This window comes from Mixophyes fleayi, chromosome 3, assembly GCF_038048845.1.
Source record: "Mixophyes fleayi isolate aMixFle1 chromosome 3, aMixFle1.hap1, whole genome shotgun sequence".
NCBI lineage: Eukaryota > Metazoa > Chordata > Amphibia > Anura > Limnodynastidae > Mixophyes > Mixophyes fleayi.
This window is the reverse complement of record NC_134404.1, coordinates 5,651,042-5,670,880: the sequence shown is the minus strand read 5'-3', so window position 1 is coordinate 5,670,880 and position 19,839 is coordinate 5,651,042.

Below are 19,839 nucleotides of genomic sequence, written 5' to 3'. Positions count from 1 at the left end.
CTGAAGATCTAAAGGTCCCTGGTTCGATACCGGGTTTCGGCATGTTTGAACAGGTGTTTTTTTAAGTGAAAAGCTCGAACTGGAAGTAATTTCAATATGAAATTCCATAATGTCATCCACCAATTTTTCTTAGCAAAGAAGAATATTTAGCCCCATCTTTCAAATAATCAGAACATTTCATTTAATAACACTGTCCAGAAATACAGGATAAAAAGTGTCCATGATTTCAGTAGTCCAGGCTTGACTCTTTATGCAATTGTAATTATCTCAATGATAAAATTTCTCAGCATTTTGCATCAATGCTTCTATTATAAAATAAAGGTTTTGTGATGGGTGAACATAAAGTATAAAAACTGCTATGAAATGCTATGTTTACATTCGAAGCAATCGTGATGAAAGGAAAAACTGTTATATAACCTTGTGTAATCTTCCTGGCATGACTCAGTTTGGAGAAAGTTAGGTTGAAGATCGTAAGGATTGTTGACTTTCAATTTCTGGGGCTTTCTCTCTCTTCTACTACAGGAGAGAAGATTAATGAGCCCTAGCCTTCCACTGAACAATAAAACTAAAATTAACAATACTTACCTGCAATGCAGCAGCAGATACTAAGGTGTTCATGATTTTCATGGACTCACCTTAAATTCCAATGAAATTTAGAATGAGAAAGTACCTGTAGCTAATTAAAGCTTATTCATTTGAAATCATTATAGTAATCCGAAATTGTGAATACATTCATCTTCCAAGCTGGCCGAAATAGCTCAGCTGGGAGAGCGTTAGACTGAAGATCTAAAGGTCCCTGTTTCGATCCCGGGTTTCGGCATGTTTGAACAGGTGTTTTTTTAAGTTAAAAGCTCGAACTGGAAGTAATTTCAAGATGAAATTCCATAATGTCATCCACCAATTTTTCTTAGCAAAGAAGAATATTCAGCCCCATCTTTCAAATAATCAGAACATTTCATTTAATAACACTGTCCAGAAATACAGGATAAAAAGTGTCCATGATTTCAGTAGTCCGTGCTTGACTCTTTATGCAATTGTAATTATCTCAATGATAAAATTTCTCAGCATTTTGCATCAATGCTTCTATTATAAAATAAAGGTTTTGTGATGGGTGAACATACAGTATAAAAACTGCTATGAAATGCTATGTTTACATTCGAAGCAATCATGATGAAAGGAAAAACTGTTATATAACCTTGTGTAATCTTCCTGGCATGACTCCGTTTGGAGAAAGTTAGGTTGAAGATCCAAAGGATTGTTGGCTTTCAATTTCTGGGGCTTTCTCTCTCTTCTACTACAGGAGAGAAGATTAATGAGCCCTAGCCTTCCACTGAACAATAAAACTAAAATTAACAATACTTACCTGCAATGCAGCAGCAGATACTAAGGTGTTCATGATTTTCATGGACTCACCTTAAATTTCAATGAAATTTAGAATGAGAAAGTACCTGTAGCTAATTAAAGCTTATTCATTTGAAATCATTATAGTAATCCAAAATTGTGAATACATTCATCTTCCTAGCTGGCCGAAATAGGTCAGCTGGGAGAGCGTTAGACTGAAGATCTAAAGGTCCCTGGTTCGATCCCGGGTTTCGGCATGTTTGAACAGGTGTTTTTTAAAGTGAAAAGCTCGAACTGGAAGTAATTTCAAGATGAAATTCCATAATGTCATCCACCAATTTTTCTTAGCAAAGAAGAATATTCAGCCCCATCTTTCAAATAATCAGAACATTTCATTTAATAACACTGTCCAGAAATACAGGATAAAAAGTGTCCATGATTTCAGTAGTCTGGGCTTGACTCTTTATTCAATTGTAATTATCTCAATGATAAAATTTCTCAGCATTTTGCATCAATGCTTCTATTATAAAATAAAGGTTTTGTGAACATACAGTATAAAAACTGCTATGAAATGCTATGTTTACATTTGAAGCAGTCATGATGAAAGGAAAAACTGTTATATAACCTTGTGTAATCTTCCTGGCATGACTCAGTTTGGAGAAAGTTAGGTTGAAGATCCAAAGGATTGTTGACTTTCAATTTCTGGGGCTTTCTCTCTCTTCTACTACAGGAGAGAAGATTAATGAGCCCTAGCCTTCCACTGAACAATAAAACTCAAATTAACAATACTTACCTGCAATGCAGCAGCAGATACTAAGGTGTTCATGATTTTCATGGACTCACCTTAAATTCCAATGAAATTTAGAATGAGAAAGTACCTGTAGCTAATTAAAGCTTATTCATTTGAAATCATTATAGTAATCCGAAATTGTGAATACATTCATCTTCCAAACTGGCCGAAATAGCTCACCTGTGAGAGCGTTAGACTGAAGATCTAAAGGTCCCTGGTTCGATACTGGGTTTCGGCATGTTTGAACAGGTGTTTTTTGAAGTGAAAAGCTCGAACTGGAAGTAATTTCAAGATGAAATTCCATAATGTCATCCACCAATTTTTCTTAGCAAAGAAGAATATTCAGCCCCATCTTTCAAATAATCAGAACATTTCATTTAATAACACTGTCCAGAAATACAGGATAAAAAGTGTCCATGATTTCAGTAGTCCGGGCTTGACTCTTTATGCAATTGTAATTATCTCAATGATAAAATTTCTCAGCATTTTGCATCAATGCTTCTATTATAAAATAAAGGTTTTGTGATGGGTGAACATACAGTATAAAAACTGCTATGAAATGCTATGTTTACATTCGAAGCAATCATGATGAAAGGAAAAACTGTTATATAACCTTGTGTAATCTTCCTGGCATGACTCCGTTTGGAGAAAGTTAGGTTGAAGATCCAAAGGATTGTTGGCTTTCAATTTCTGGGGCTTTCTCTCTTTTCTACTACAGGAGAGAAGATTAATGAGCCCTAGCCTTCCACTGAACAATAAAACTAAAATTAACAATACTTACCTGCAATGCAGCAGCAGATACTAAGGTGTTCATGATTTTCATGGACTCACTTTAAATTCCAATTAAATTTAGAATGAGAAAGTACCTGTAGCTAATTAAAGCTTATTCATTTGAAATCATTATAGTAATCCGAAATTGGGAATACATTCATCTTCCAAGCTGGCTGAAATAGCTCAGCTGGGAGAGCGTTAGACTGAAGATCTAAAGGTTCTTGGTTCGATCTCGGGTTTCGGCATGTTTGAACAGGTGTTTTTTGAAGTGAAAAGCTCGAACTGGAAGTAATTTCAAGATGAAATTCCATAATGTCATCCACCAATTTTTCTTAGCAAAGAAGAATATTCAGCCCCATCTTTCAAATAATCAGAACATTTCATTTAATAACACTGTCCAGAAATACAGGATAAAAAGTGTCCATGATTTCAGTAGTCCGGGCTTGACTCTTTATGCAATTGTAATTATCTCAATGATAAAATTTCTCAGCATTTTGCATCAATGCTTCTATTATAAAATAAAGGTTTTGTGATGGGTGAACATACAGTATAAAAACTGCTATGAAATGCTATGTTTACATTCGAAGCAATCATGATGAAAGGAAAAACTGTTATATAACCTTGTGTAATCTTCCTGGCATGACTCCGTTTGGAGAAAGTTAGGTTGAAGATCCAAAGGATTGTTGGCTTTCAATTTCTGGGGCTTTCTCTCTTTTCTACTACAGGAGAGAAGATTAATGAGCCCTAGCCTTCCACTGAACAATAAAACTAAAATTAACAATACTTACCTGCAATGCAGCAGCAGATACTAAGGTGTTCATGATTTTCATGGACTCACTTTAAATTCCAATTAAATTTAGAATGAGAAAGTACCTGTAGCTAATTAAAGCTTATTCATTTGAAATCATTATAGTAATCCGAAATTGGGAATACATTCATCTTCCAAGCTGGCTGAAATAGCTCAGCTGGGAGAGCGTTAGACTGAAGATCTAAAGGTTCTTGGTTCGATCTCGGGTTTCGGCATGTTTGAACAGGTGTTTTTTGAAGTGAAAAGCTCGAACTGGAAGTAATTTCAAGATGAAATTCCATAATGTCATCCACCAATTTTTCTTAGCAAAGAAGAATATTCAGCCCCATCTTTCAAATAATCAGAACATTTCATTTAATAACACTGTCCAGAAATACAGGATAAAAAGTGTCCATGATTTCAGTAGTCCGGGCTTGACTCTTTATGCAATTGTAATTATCTCAATGATAAAATTTCTCAGCATTTTGCATCAATGCTTCTATTATAAAATAAAGGTTTTGTGATGGGTGAACATACAGTATAAAAACTGCTATGAAATGCTATGTTTACATTCGAAGCAATCATGATGAAAGGAAAAACTGTTATATAACCTTGTGTAATCTTCCTGGCATGACTCCGTTTGGAGAAAGTTAGGTTGAAGATCCAAAGGATTGTTGGCTTTCAATTTCTGGGGCTTTCTCTCTCTTCTACTACAGGAGAGAAGATTAATGAGCCCTAGCCTTCCACTGAACAATAAAACTAAAATTAACAATACTTACCTGCAATGCAGCAGCAGATACTAAGGTGTTCATGATTTTCATGGACTCACCTTAAATTCCATTGAAATTTAGAATGAGAAAGTACCTGTAGCTAATTAAAGCTTATTCATTTGAAATCATTATAGTAATCCGAAATTGTGAATACATTCATCTTCCTAGCTGGCCGAAATAGGTCAGCTGGGAGAGCGTTAGACTGAAGATCTAAAGGTCCCTGGTTCGATCCCGGGTTTCGGCATGTTTGAACAGGTGTTTTTTGAAGTGAAAAGCTCGAACTGGAAGTAATTTCAAGATGAAATTCCATAATGTCATCCACCAATTTTTCTTAGCAAAGAAGAATATTCAGCCCCATCTTTCAAATAATCAGAACACTTCATTTAATAACACTGTCCAGAAATACAGGATAAAAAGTGTCCATGATTTCAGTAGTCCGGGCTTGACTCTTTATGCAATTGTAATTATCTCAATGATAAAATTTCTCAGCATTTTGCATCAATGCTTCTATTATAAAATAAAGGTTTTGTGATGGGTGAACATACAGTATAAAAACTGCTATGAAATGCTATGTTTACATTCGAAGCAATCATGATGAAAGGAAAAACTGTTATATAACCTTGTGTAATCTTCCTGGCATGACTCCGTTTGGAGAAAGTTAGGTTGAAGATCCAAAGGATTGTTGGCTTTCAATTTCTGGGGCTTTCTCTCTCTTCTACTACAGGAGAGAAGATTAATGAGCCCTAGCCTTCCACTGAACAATAAAACTAAAATTAACAATACTTACCTGCAATGCAGCAGCAGATACTAAGGTGTTCATGATTTTCATGGACTCACCTTAAATTCCAATGAAATTTAGAATGAGAAAGTACCTGTAGCTAATTAAAGCTTATTTATTTGAAATCATTATAGTAATCCGAAATTGTGAATACATTCATCTTCCTAGCTGGCCGAAATAGGTCAGCTGGGAGAGCGTTAGACTGAAGATCTAAAGGTCCCTGGTTCGATCCCAGGTTTCGGCATGTTTGATCAGGTGTTTTTTGAAGTGAAAAGCTCGAACTGGAAGTAATTTCAATATGAAATTCCATAATGTCATCCACCAATTTTTCTTAGCAAAGAAGAATATTCAGCCCCATCTTTCAAATAATCAGAACATTTCATTTAATAACACTGTCCAGAAATACAGGATAAAAAGTGTCCATGATTTCAGTAGTCCGGGCTTGACTCTTTATGCAATTGTAATTATCTCAATGATAAAATTTCTCAGCATTTTGCATCAATGCTTCTATTATAAAATAAAGGTTTTGTGAACATACAGTATAAAAACTGCTATGAAATGCTATGTTTACATTTGAAGCAGTCATGATGAAAGGAAAAACTGTTATATAACATTGTGTAATCTTCCTGGCATGACTCAGTTTGGAGAAAGTTAGGTTGAAGATCCAAAGGATTGTTGACTTTCAATTTCTGGGGCTTTCTCTCTCTTCTACTACAGGAGAGAAGATTAATGAGCCCTAGCCTTCCACTGAACAATAAAACTCAAATTAACAATACTTACCTGCAATGCAGCAGCAGATACTAAGGTGTTCATGATTTTCATGGACTCACCTTAAATTCCAATGAAATTTAGAATGAGAAAGTACCTGTAGCTAATTAAAGCTTATTCATTTGAAATCATTATAGTAATCCGAAATTGTGAATACATTCATCTTCCAAGCTGGCCGAAATAGCTCAGCTGGGAGAGCGTTAGACTGAAGATCTAAAGGTTCTTGGTTCAATCTCGGGTTTCGGCATGTTTGAACAGGTGTTTTTTGAAGTGAAAAGCTCGAACTGGAAGTAATTTCAAGATGAAATTCCATAATGTCAATCACCAATTTTTCTTAGCAAAGAAGAATATTCAGCCCCATCTTTCAAATAATCAGAACATTTCATTTAATAACACTGTCCAGAAATACAGGATAAAAAGTGTCCATGATTTCAGTAGTCCGGGCTTGACTCTTTATGCAATTGTAATTATCTCAATGATAAAATTTCTCAGCATTTTGCATCAATGCTTCTATTATAAAATAAAGGTTTTGTGATGGGTGAACATACAGTATAAAAACTGCTATGAAATGCTATGTTTACATTCGAAGCAATCATGATGAAAGGAAAAACTGTTATATAACCTTGTGTAATCTTCCTGGCATGACTCAGTTTGGAGAAAGTTAGGTTGAAGATCCAAAGGATTGTTGGCTTTCAATTTCTGGGGCTTTCTCTCTCTTCTACTACAGGAGAGAAGATTAATGAGCCCTAGCCTTCCACTGAACAATAAAACTAAAATTAACAATACTTACCTGCAATGCAGCAGCAGATACTAAGGTGTTCATGATTTTCATGGACTCACCTTAAATTCCAATGAAATTTAGAATGAGAAAGTACCTGTAGCTAATTAAAGCTTATTTATTTGAAATCATTATAGTAATCCGAAATTGTGAATACATTCATCTTCCTAGCTGGCCGAAATAGGTCAGCTGGGAGAGCGTTAGACTGAAGATCTAAAGGTCCCTGGTTCGATCCCAGGTTTCGGCATGTTTGATCAGGTGTTTTTTGAAGTGAAAAGCTCGAACTGGAAGTAATTTCAATATGAAATTCCATAATGTCATCCACCAATTTTTCTTAGCAAAGAAGAATATTCAGCCCCATCTTTCAAATAATCAGAACATTTCATTTAATAACACTGTCCAGAAATACAGGATAAAAAGTGTCCATGATTTCAGTAGTCCGGGCTTGACTCTTTATGCAATTGTAATTATCTCAATGATAAAATTTCTCAGCATTTTGCATCAATGCTTCTATTATAAAATAAAGGTTTTGTGAACATACAGTATAAAAACTGCTATGAAATGCTATGTTTACATTTGAAGCAGTCATGATGAAAGGAAAAACTGTTATATAACATTGTGTAATCTTCCTGGCATGACTCAGTTTGGAGAAAGTTAGGTTGAAGATCCAAAGGATTGTTGACTTTCAATTTCTGGGGCTTTCTCTCTCTTCTACTACAGGAGAGAAGATTAATGAGCCCTAGCCTTCCACTGAACAATAAAACTCAAATTAACAATACTTACCTGCAATGCAGCAGCAGATACTAAGGTGTTCATGATTTTCATGGACTCACCTTAAATTCCAATGAAATTTAGAATGAGAAAGTACCTGTAGCTAATTAAAGCTTATTCATTTGAAATCATTATAGTAATCCGAAATTGTGAATACATTCATCTTCCAAGCTGGCCGAAATAGCTCAGCTGGGAGAGCGTTAGACTGAAGATCTAAAGGTCCCTGTTTCGATCCCGGGTTTCGGCATGTTTGAACAGGTGTTTTTTGAAGTGAAAAGCTCGAACTGGAAGTAATTTCAATATGAAATTCCATAATGTCATTCACCAATTTTTCTTAGCAAAGAAGAATATTCAGCCCCATCTTTCAAATAATCAGAACATTTCATTTAATAACACTGTCCAGAAATACAGGATAAAAAGTGTCCATGATTTCAGTAGTCCGGGCTTGACTCTTTATGCAATTGTAATTATCTCAATGATAAAATTTCTCAGCATTTTGCATCAATGCTTCTATTATAAAATAAAGGTTTTGTGATGGGTGAACATACAGTATAAAAACTGCTATGAAATGCTATGTTTACATTCGAAGCAATCATGATGAAAGGAAAAACTGTTATATAACCTTGTGTAATCTTCCTGGCATGACTCCGTTTGGAGAAAGTTAGGTTGAAGATCCAAAGGATTGTTGGCTTTCAATTTCTGGGGCTTTCTCTCTTTTCTACTACAGGAGAGAAGATTAATGAGCCCTAGCCTTCCACTGAACAATAAAACTAAAATTAACAATACTTACCTGCAATGCAGCAGCAGATACTAAGGTGTTCATGATTTTCATGGACTCACTTTAAATTCCAATTAAATTTAGAATGAGAAAGTACCTGTAGCTAATTAAAGCTTATTCATTTGAAATCATTATAGTAATCCGAAATTGGGAATACATTCATCTTCCAAGCTGGCTGAAATAGCTCAGCTGGGAGAGCGTTAGACTGAAGATCTAAAGGTCCCTGGTTCGATACTGGGTTTTGGCATGTTTGAACAGGTGTTTTTTGAAGTGAAAAGCTCGAACTGGAAGTAATTTCAAGATGAAATTCCATAATGTCATCCACCAATTTTTCTTAGCAAAGAAGAATATTCAGCCCCATCTTTCAAATAATCAGAACATTTCATTTAATAACACTGTCCAGAAATACAGGATAAAAAGTGTCCATGATTTCAGTAGTCCGGGCTTGACTCTTTATGCAATTGTAATTATCTCAATGATAAAATTTCTCAGCATTTTGCATCAATGCTTCTATTATAAAATAAAGGTTTTGTGATGGGTGAACATACAGTATAAAAACTGCTATGAAATGCTATGTTTACATTCGAAGCAATCATGATGAAAGGAAAAACTGTTATATAACCTTGTGTAATCTTCCTGGCATGACTCCGTTTGGAGAAAGTTAGGTTGAAGATCCAAAGGATTGTTGGCTTTCAATTTCTGGGGCTTTCTCTCTTTTCTACTACAGGAGAGAAGATTAATGAGCCCTAGCCTTCCACTGAACAATAAAACTAAAATTAACAATACTTACCTGCAATGCAGCAGCAGATACTAAGGTGTTCATGATTTTCATGGACTCACTTTAAATTCCAATTAAATTTAGAATGAGAAAGTACCTGTAGCTAATTAAAGCTTATTCATTTGAAATCATTATAGTAATCCGAAATTGGGAATACATTCATCTTCCAAGCTGGCTGAAATAGCTCAGCTGGGAGAGCGTTAGACTGAAGATCTAAAGGTTCTTGGTTCGATCTCGGGTTTCGGCATGTTTGAACAGGTGTTTTTTGAAGTGAAAAGCTCGAACTGGAAGTAATTTCAAGATGAAATTCCATAATGTCATCCACCAATTTTTCTTAGCAAAGAAGAATATTCAGCCCCATCTTTCAAATAATCAGAACATTTCATTTAATAACACTGTCCAGAAATACAGGATAAAAAGTGTCCATGATTTCAGTAGTCCGGGCTTGACTCTTTATGCAATTGTAATTATCTCAATGATAAAATTTCTCAGCATTTTTCATCAATGCTTCTATTATAAAATAAAGGTTTTGTGATGGGTGAACATACAGTATAAAAACTGCTATGAAATGCTATGTTTACATTCGAAGCAATCATGATGAAAGGAAAAACTGTTATATAACCTTGTGTAATCTTCCTGGCATGACTCCGTTTGGAGAAAGTTAGGTTGAAGATCCAAAGGATTGTTGGCTTTCAATTTCTGGGGCTTTCTCTCTCTTCTACTACAGGAGAGAAGATTAATGAGCCCTAGCCTTCCACTGAACAATAAAACTAAAATTAACAATACTTACCTGCAATGCAGCAGCAGATACTAAGGTGTTCATGATTTTCATGGACTCACCTTAAATTCCATTGAAATTTAGAATGAGAAAGTACCTGTAGCTAATTAAAGCTTATTCATTTGAAATCATTATAGTAATCCGAAATTGTGAATACATTCATCTTCCTAGCTGGCCGAAATAGGTCAGCTGGGAGAGCGTTAGACTGAAGATCTAAAGGTCCCTGGTTCGATCCCGGGTTTCGGCATGTTTGAACAGGTGTTTTTTGAAGTGAAAAGCTCGAACTGGAAGTAATTTCAAGATGAAATTCCATAATGTCATCCACCAATTTTTCTTAGCAAAGAAGAATATTCAGCCCCATCTTTCAAATAATCAGAACATTTCATTTAATAACACTGTCCAGAAATACAGGATAAAAAGTGTCCATGATTTCAGTAGTCCGGGCTTGACTCTTTATGCAATTGTAATTATCTCAATGATAAAATTTCTCAGCATTTTGCATCAATGCTTCTATTATAAAATAAAGGTTTTGTGATAGGTGAACATACAGTATAAAAACTGCTATGAAATGCTATGTTTACATTCGAAGCAATCATGATGAAAGGAAAAACTGTTATATAACCTTGTGTAATCTTCCTGGCATGACTCAGTTTGGAGAAAGTTAGGTTGAAGATCGAAAGGATTGTTGACTTTCAATTTCTGGGGCTTTCTCTCTCTTCTACTACAGGAGAGAAGATTAATGAGCCCTAGCCTTCCACTGAACAATAAAACTAAAATTAACAATACTTACCTGCAATGCAGCAGCAGATACTAAGGTGTTCATGATTTTCATGGACTCACCTTAAATTCCAATGAAATTTAGAATGAGAAAGTACCTGTAGCTAATTAAAGCTTATTCATTTAAAATCATTATAGTAATCCGAAATTGTGAATACATTCATCTTCCAAGCTGGCTGAAATAGCTCAGCTGGGAGAGCGTTAGACTGAAGATCTAAAGGTTCTTGGTTCGATCTCGGGTTTCGGCATGTTTGAACAGGTGTTTTTTGAAGTGAAAAGCTCGAACTGGAAGTAATTTCAAGATGAAATTCCATAATGTCATTCACCAATTTTTCTTAGCAAAGAAGAATATTCAGCCCCATCTTTCAAATAATCAGAACATTTCATTTAATAACACTGTCCAGAAATACAGGATAAAAAGTGTCCATGATTTCAGTAGTCCGGGCTTGACTCTTTATGCAATTGTAATTATCTCAATGATAAAATTTCTCAGCATTTTGCATCAATGCTTCTATTATAAAATAAAGGTTTTGTGATGGGTGAACATACAGTATAAAAACTGCTATGAAATGCTATGTTTACATTCGAAGCAATCATGATGAAAGGAAAAACTGTTATATAACCTTGTGTAATCTTCCTGGCATGACTCCGTTTGGAGAAAGTTAGGTTGAAGATCCAAAGGATTGTTGGCTTTCAATTTCTGGGGCTTTCTCTCTCTTCTACTACAGGAGAGAAGATTAATGAGCCCTAGCCTTCCACTGAACAATAAAACTAAAATTAACAATACTTACCTGCAATGCAGCAGCAGATACTAAGGTGTTCATGATTTTCATGGACTCACCTTAAATTCCAATGAAATTTAGAATGAGAAAGTACCTGTAGCTAATTAAAGCTTATTTATTTGAAATCATTATAGTAATCCGAAATTGTGAATACATTCATCTTCCTAGCTGGCCGAAATAGGTCAGCTGGGAGAGCGTTAGACTGAAGATCTAAAGGTCCCTGGTTCGATCCCAGGTTTCGGCATGTTTGATCAGGTGTTTTTTGAAGTGAAAAGCTCGAACTGGAAGTAATTTCAATATGAAATTCCATAATGTCATCCACCAATTTTTCTTAGCAAAGAAGAATATTCAGCCCCATCTTTCAAATAATCAGAACATTTCATTTAATAACACTGTCCAGAAATACAGGATAAAAAGTGTCCATGATTTCAGTAGTCCGGGCTTGACTCTTTATGCAATTGTAATTATCTCAATGATAAAATTTCTCAGCATTTTGCATCAATGCTTCTATTATAAAATAAAGGTTTTGTGAACATACAGTATAAAAACTGCTATGAAATGCTATGTTTACATTTGAAGCAGTCATGATGAAAGGAAAAACTGTTATATAACATTGTGTAATCTTCCTGGCATGACTCAGTTTGGAGAAAGTTAGGTTGAAGATCCAAAGGATTGTTGACTTTCAATTTCTGGGGCTTTCTCTCTCTTCTACTACAGGAGAGAAGATTAATGAGCCCTAGCCTTCCACTGAACAATAAAACTCAAATTAACAATACTTACCTGCAATGCAGCAGCAGATACTAAGGTGTTCATGATTTTCATGGACTCACCTTAAATTCCAATGAAATTTAGAATGAGAAAGTACCTGTAGCTAATTAAAGCTTATTCATTTGAAATCATTATAGTAATCCGAAATTGTGAATACATTCATCTTCCAAGCTGGCCGAAATAGCTCAGCTGGGAGAGCGTTAGACTGAAGATCTAAAGGTCCCTGTTTCGATCCCGGGTTTCGGCATGTTTGAACAGGTGTTTTTTGAAGTGAAAAGCTCGAACTGGAAGTAATTTCAATATGAAATTCCATAATGTCATTCACCAATTTTTCTTAGCAAAGAAGAATATTCAGCCCCATCTTTCAAATAATCAGAACATTTCATTTAATAACACTGTCCAGAAATACAGGATAAAAAGTGTCCATGATTTCAGTAGTCCGGGCTTGACTCTTTATGCAATTGTAATTATCTCAATGATAAAATTTCTCAGCATTTTGCATCAATGCTTCTATTATAAAATAAAGGTTTTGTGATGGGTGAACATACAGTATAAAAACTGCTATGAAATGCTATGTTTACATTCGAAGCAATCATGATGAAAGGAAAAACTGTTATATAACCTTGTGTAATCTTCCTGGCATGACTCCGTTTGGAGAAAGTTAGGTTGAAGATCCAAAGGATTGTTGGCTTTCAATTTCTGGGGCTTTCTCTCTTTTCTACTACAGGAGAGAAGATTAATGAGCCCTAGCCTTCCACTGAACAATAAAACTAAAATTAACAATACTTACCTGCAATGCAGCAGCAGATACTAAGGTGTTCATGATTTTCATGGACTCACCTTAAATTCCAATGAAATTTAGAATGAGAAAGTACCTGTAGCTAATTAAAGCTTATTCATTTGAAATCATTATAGTAATCCGAAATTGTGAATACATTCATCTTCCAAGCTGGCCGAAATAGCTCAGCTGGGAGAGCGTTAGACTGAAGATCTAAAGGTTCTTGGTTCAATCTCGGGTTTCGGCATGTTTGAACAGGTGTTTTTTGAAGTGAAAAGCTCGAACTGGAAGTAATTTCAAGATGAAATTCCATAATGTCAATCACCAATTTTTCTTAGCAAAGAAGAATATTCAGCCCCATCTTTCAAATAATCAGAACATTTCATTTAATAACACTGTCCAGAAATACAGGATAAAAAGTGTCCATGATTTCAGTAGTCCGGGCTTGACTCTTTATGCAATTGTAATTATCTCAATGATAAAATTTCTCAGCATTTTGCATCAATGCTTCTATTATAAAATAAAGGTTTTGTGATGGGTGAACATACAGTATAAAAACTGCTATGAAATGCTATGTTTACATTCGAAGCAATCATGATGAAAGGAAAAACTGTTATATAACCTTGTGTAATCTTCCTGGCATGACTCAGTTTGGAGAAAGTTAGGTTGAAGATCCAAAGGATTGTTGGCTTTCAATTTCTGGGGCTTTCTCTCTCTTCTACTACAGGAGAGAAGATTAATGAGCCCTAGCCTTCCACTGAACAATAAAACTAAAATTAACAATACTTACCTGCAATGCAGCAGCAGATACTAAGGTGTTCATGATTTTCATGGACTCACCTTAAATTCCAATGAAATTTAGAATGAGAAAGTACCTGTAGCTAATTAAAGCTTATTCATTTGAAATCATTATAGTAATCCGAAATTGTGAATACATTCATCTTCCAAGCTGGCCGAAATAGCTCAGCTGGGAGAGCGTTAGACTGAAGATCTAAAGGTTCTTGGTTCAATCTCGGGTTTCGGCATGTTTGAACAGGTGTTTTTTGAAGTGAAAAGCTCGAACTGGAAGTAATTTCAAGATGAAATTCCATAATGTCATTCACCAATTTTTCTTAGCAAAGAAGAATATTCAGCCCCATCTTTCAAATAATCAGAACATTTCATTTAATAACACTGTCCAGAAATACAGAATAAAAAGTGTCCATGATTTCAGTAGTCCGGGCTTGACTCTTTATGCGATTGTAATTATCTCAATGATAAAATTTCTCAGCATTTTGCATCAATGCTTCTATTATAAAATAAAGGTTTTGTGATGGGTGAACATACAGTATAAAAACTGCTATGAAATGCTATGTTTACATTCGAAGCAATCATGATGAAAGGAAAAACTGTTATATAACCTTGTGTAATCTTCCTGGCATGACTCCGTTTGGAGAAAGTTAGGTTGAAGATCCAAAGGATTGTTGGCTTTCAATTTCTGGGGCTTTCTCTCTCTTCTACTACAGGAGAGAAGATTAATGAGCCCTAGCCTTCCACTGAACAATAAAACTAAAATTAACAATACTTACCTGCAATGCAGCAGCAGATACTAAGGTGTTCATGATTTTCATGGACTCACCTTAAATTCCAATGAAATTTAGAATGAGAAAGTACCTGTAGCTAATTAAAGCTTATTCATTTGAAATCATTATAGTAATCCGAAATTGTGAATACATTCATCTTCCAAGCTGGCCGAAATAGCTCAGCTGGGAGAGCGTTAGACTGAAGATCTAAAGGTCCCTGTTTCGATCCCGGGTTTCGGCATGTTTGAACAGGTGTTTTTTGAAGTGAAAAGCTCGAACTGGAAGTAATTTCAAGATGAAATTCCATAATGTCATTCACCAATTTTTCTTAGCAAAGAAGAATATTCAGCCCCATCTTTCAAATAATCAGAACATTTCATTTAATAACACTGTCCAGAAATACAGGATAAAAAGTGTCCATGATTTCAGTAGTCCGGGCTTGACTCTTTATGCAATTGTAATTATCTCAATGATAAAATTTCTCAGCATTTTGCATCAATGCTTCTATTATAAAATAAAGGTTTTGTGAACATACAGTATAAAAACTGCTATGAAATGCTATGTTTACATTCGAAGCAATCATGATGAAAGGAAAAACTGTTATATAACCTTGTGTAATCTTCCTGGTGAGACTCAGTTTGGAGAAAGTTAGGTTGAAGATCCAAAGGATTGTTGGATTTCAATTTCTGGGGCTTTTTCTCTCTCTTCTACTACAGGAGAGAAAATTAATGAGCCCTAGCCTTCCACTGAATAATAAAACTAAAATTAACAATACTTACCTGCAATGCAGCAGCAGATACTAAGGTGTTCATGATTTTCATGGACTCACCTTAAATTCCAATGAAATTTAGAATGAGAATGTACCTGTAGCTAATTAAAGCTTATTCATTTGAAATCATTATAGTAAACCGAAATTGTGAATACATTCACCTTCCAAACTGACCAAAATAGCTCAGCTGGGAGAGTGTTAGACTGAAGATCTAAAGGTCCCTGGTTTGATCCCGGGTTTCGGCATGTTTGAACATGTGTTTTTTTAAGTGAAAAGCTCAAACTGGAAGTAATTTCAAGATGAAATTCCATAATGTCATCCACCAATTTTTCTTAGCAAAGAAGAATATTCAGCCCCATCTTTCAAATAATCAGAACATTTCATTTAATAACACTGTCCAGAAATACAGGATAAAAAGTGTCCATGATTTCAGTAGTCCGGGCTTGACTCTTTATTCAATTGTAATTATCTCAATGATAAAATTTCTCAGCATTTTGCATCAATGCTTCTATTATAAAATAAAGGTTTTGTGAACATACAGTATAAAAACTGCTATGAAATGCTATGTTTACATTCGAAGCAATCATGATGAAAGGAAAAACTGTTATATAACCTTGTGTAATCTTCCTGGCATGACTCAGTTTGGAGAAAGTTAGGTTGAAGATCGAAAGGATTGTTGGCTTTCAATTTCTGGGGCTTTTTCTCTCTCTTCTACTACAGGAGAGAAAATTAATGAGCCCTAGCCTTCCACTGAATAATACAACTAAAATTAACAATACTTACATGCAATGCAGCAGCAGATACTAAGGTGTTCATGATTTTCATGGACTCACCTTAAATTCCAATGAAATTTAGAATGAGAAAGTACATGTAGCTAATTAAAGCTTATTCATTTGAAATCATTATAGTTATCCGAAATTGTGAATACATTCATCTTCCAAGCTGGCTGAAATAGCTCAGCTGGGAGAGCGTTAGACTGAAGATCTAAAGGTCCTTGGTTCGATCCCAGTTTTCGGCATGTTTGATCAGGTGTTTTTTGAAGTGAAAAGCTCGAACTGGAAGTAATTTCAAGATGAAATTCCATAATGTCATCCACCAATTTTTCTTAGCAATGAAGAATATTCAGCCCCATCTTTCAAATAATCAGAACATTTCATTTAATAACACTGTCCAGAAATACAGAATAAAAAGTGTCCATGATTTCAGTAGTCCGGGCTTGACTCTTTATGCGATTGTAATTATCTCAATGATAAAATTTCTCAGCATTTTGCATCAATGCTTCTATTATAAAATAAAGGTTTTGTGATGGGTGAACATACAGTATAAAAACTGCTATGAAATGCTATGTTTACATTCGAAGCAATCATGATGAAAGGAAAAACTGTTATATAACCTTGTGTAATCTTCCTGGCATGACTCCGTTTGGAGAAAGTTAGGTTGAAGATCCAAAGGATTGTTGGCTTTCAATTTCTGGGGCTTTCTCTCTCTTCTACTACAGGAGAGAAGATTAATGAGCCCTAGCCTTCCACTGAACAATAAAACTAAAATTAACAATACTTACCTGCAATGCAGCAGCAGATACTAAGGTGTTCATGATTTTCATGGACTCACCTTAAATTCCAATGAAATTTAGAATGAGAAAGTACCTGTAGCTAATTAAAGCTTATTCATTTGAAATCATTATAGTAATCCGAAATTGTGAATACATTCATCTTCCAAGCTGGCCGAAATAGCTCAGCTGGGAGAGCGTTAGACTGAAGATCTAAAGGTCCCTGTTTCGATCCCGGGTTTCGGCATGTTTGAACAGGTGTTTTTTGAAGTGAAAAGCTCGAACTGGAAGTAATTTCAAGATGAAATTCCATAATGTCATTCACCAATTTTTCTTAGCAAAGAAGAATATTCAGCCCCATCTTTCAAATAATCAGAACATTTCATTTAATAACACTGTCCAGAAATACAGGATAAAAAGTGTCCATGATTTCAGTAGTCCGGGCTTGACTCTTTATGCAATTGTAATTATCTCAATGATAAAATTTCTCAGCATTTTGCATCAATGCTTCTATTATAAAATAAAGGTTTTGTGAACATACAGTATAAAAACTGCTATGAAATGCTATGTTTACATTCGAAGCAATCATGATGAAAGGAAAAACTGTTATATAACCTTGTGTAATCTTCCTGGTGAGACTCAGTTTGGAGAAAGTTAGGTTGAAGATCCAAAGGATTGTTGGATTTCAATTTCTGGGGCTTTTTCTCTCTCTTCTACTACAGGAGAGAAAATTAATGAGCCCTAGCCTTCCACTGAATAATAAAACTAAAATTAACAATACTTACCTGCAATGCAGCAGCAGATACTAAGGTGTTCATGATTTTCATGGACTCACCTTAAATTCCAATGAAATTTAGAATGAGAATGTACCTGTAGCTAATTAAAGCTTATTCATTTGAAATCATTATAGTAAACCGAAATTGTGAATACATTCACCTTCCAAACTGACCAAAATAGCTCAGCTGGGAGAGTGTTAGACTGAAGATCTAAAGGTCCCTGGTTTGATCCCGGGTTTCGGCATGTTTGAACATGTGTTTTTTTAAGTGAAAAGCTCAAACTGGAAGTAATTTCAAGATGAAATTCCATAATGTCATCCACCAATTTTTCTTAGCAAAGAAGAATATTCAGCCCCATCTTTCAAATAATCAGAACATTTCATTTAATAACACTGTCCAGAAATACAGGATAAAAAGTGTCCATGATTTCAGTAGTCCGGGCTTGACTCTTTATGCAATTGTAATTATCTCAATGATAAAATTTCTCAGCATTTTGCATCAATGCTTCTATTATAAAATAAAGGTTTTGTGATGGGTGAACATACAGTATAAAAACTGCTATGAAATGCTATGTTTACATTCGAAGCAATCATGATGAAAGGAAAAACTGTTATATAACCTTGTGTAATCTTCCTGGCATGACTCAGTTTGGAGAAAGTTAGGTTGAAGATCCAAAGGATTGTTGGCTTTCAATTTCTGGGGCTTTCTCTCTCTTCTACTACAGGAGAGAAGATTAATGAGCCCTAGCCTTCCACTGAACAATAAAACTAAAATTAACAATACTTACCTGCAATGCAGCAGCAGATACTAAGGTGTTCATGATTTTCATGGACTCACCTTAAATTCCAATGAAATTTAGAATGAGAAAGTACCTGTAGCTAATTAAAGCTTATTCATTTGAAATCATTATAGTAATCCGAAATTGTGAATACATTCATCTTCCAAGCTGGCCGAAATAGCTCAGCTGGGAGAGCGTTAGACTGAAGATCTAAAGGTTCTTGGTTCAATCTCGGGTTTCGGCATGTTTGAACAGGTGTTTTTTGAAGTGAAAAGCTCGAACTGGAAGTAATTTCAAGATGAAATTCCATAATGTCATTCACCAATTTTTCTTAGCAAAGAAGAATATTCAGCCCCATCTTTCAAATAATCAGAACATTTCATTTAATAACACTGTCCAGAAATACAGAATAAAAAGTGTCCATGATTTCAGTAGTCCGGGCTTGACTCTTTATGCGATTGTAATTATCTCAATGATAAAATTTCTCAGCATTTTGCATCAATGCTTCTATTATAAAATAAAGGTTTTGTGATGGGTGAACATACAGTATAAAAACTGCTATGAAATGCTATGTTTACATTCGAAGCAATCATGATGAAAGGAAAAACTGTTATATAACCTTGTGTAATCTTCCTGGCATGACTCCGTTTGGAGAAAGTTAGGTTGAAGATCCAAAGGATTGTTGGCTTTCAATTTCTGGGGCTTTCTCTCTCTTCTACTACAGGAGAGAAGATTAATGAGCCCTAGCCTTCCACTGAACAATAAAACTAAAATTAACAATACTTACCTGCAATGCAGCAGCAGATACTAAGGTGTTCATGATTTTCATGGACTCACCTTAAATTCCAATGAAATTTAGAATGAGAAAGTACCTGTAGCTAATTAAAGCTTATTCATTTGAAATCATTATAGTAATCCGAAATTGTGAATACATTCATCTTCCAAGCTGGCCGAAATAGCTCAGCTGGGAGAGCGTTAGACTGAAGATCTAAAGGTCCCTGTTTCGATCCCGGGTTTCGGCATGTTTGAACAGGTGTTTTTTGAAGTGAAAAGCTCGAACTGGAAGTAATTTCAAGATGAAATTCCATAATGTCATTCACCAATTTTTCTTAGCAAAGAAGAATATTCAGCCCCATCTTTCAAATAATCAGAACATTTCATTTAATAACACTGTCCAGAAATACAGGATAAAAAGTGTCCATGATTTCAGTAGTCCGGGCTTGACTCTTTATGCAATTGTAATTATCTCAATGATAAAATTTCTCAGCATTTTGCATCAATGCTTCTATTATAAAATAAAGGTTTTGTGAACATACAGTATAAAAACTGCTATGAAATGCTATGTTTACATTCGAAGCAATCATGATGAAAGGAAAAACTGTTATATAACCTTGTGTAATCTTCCTGGTGAG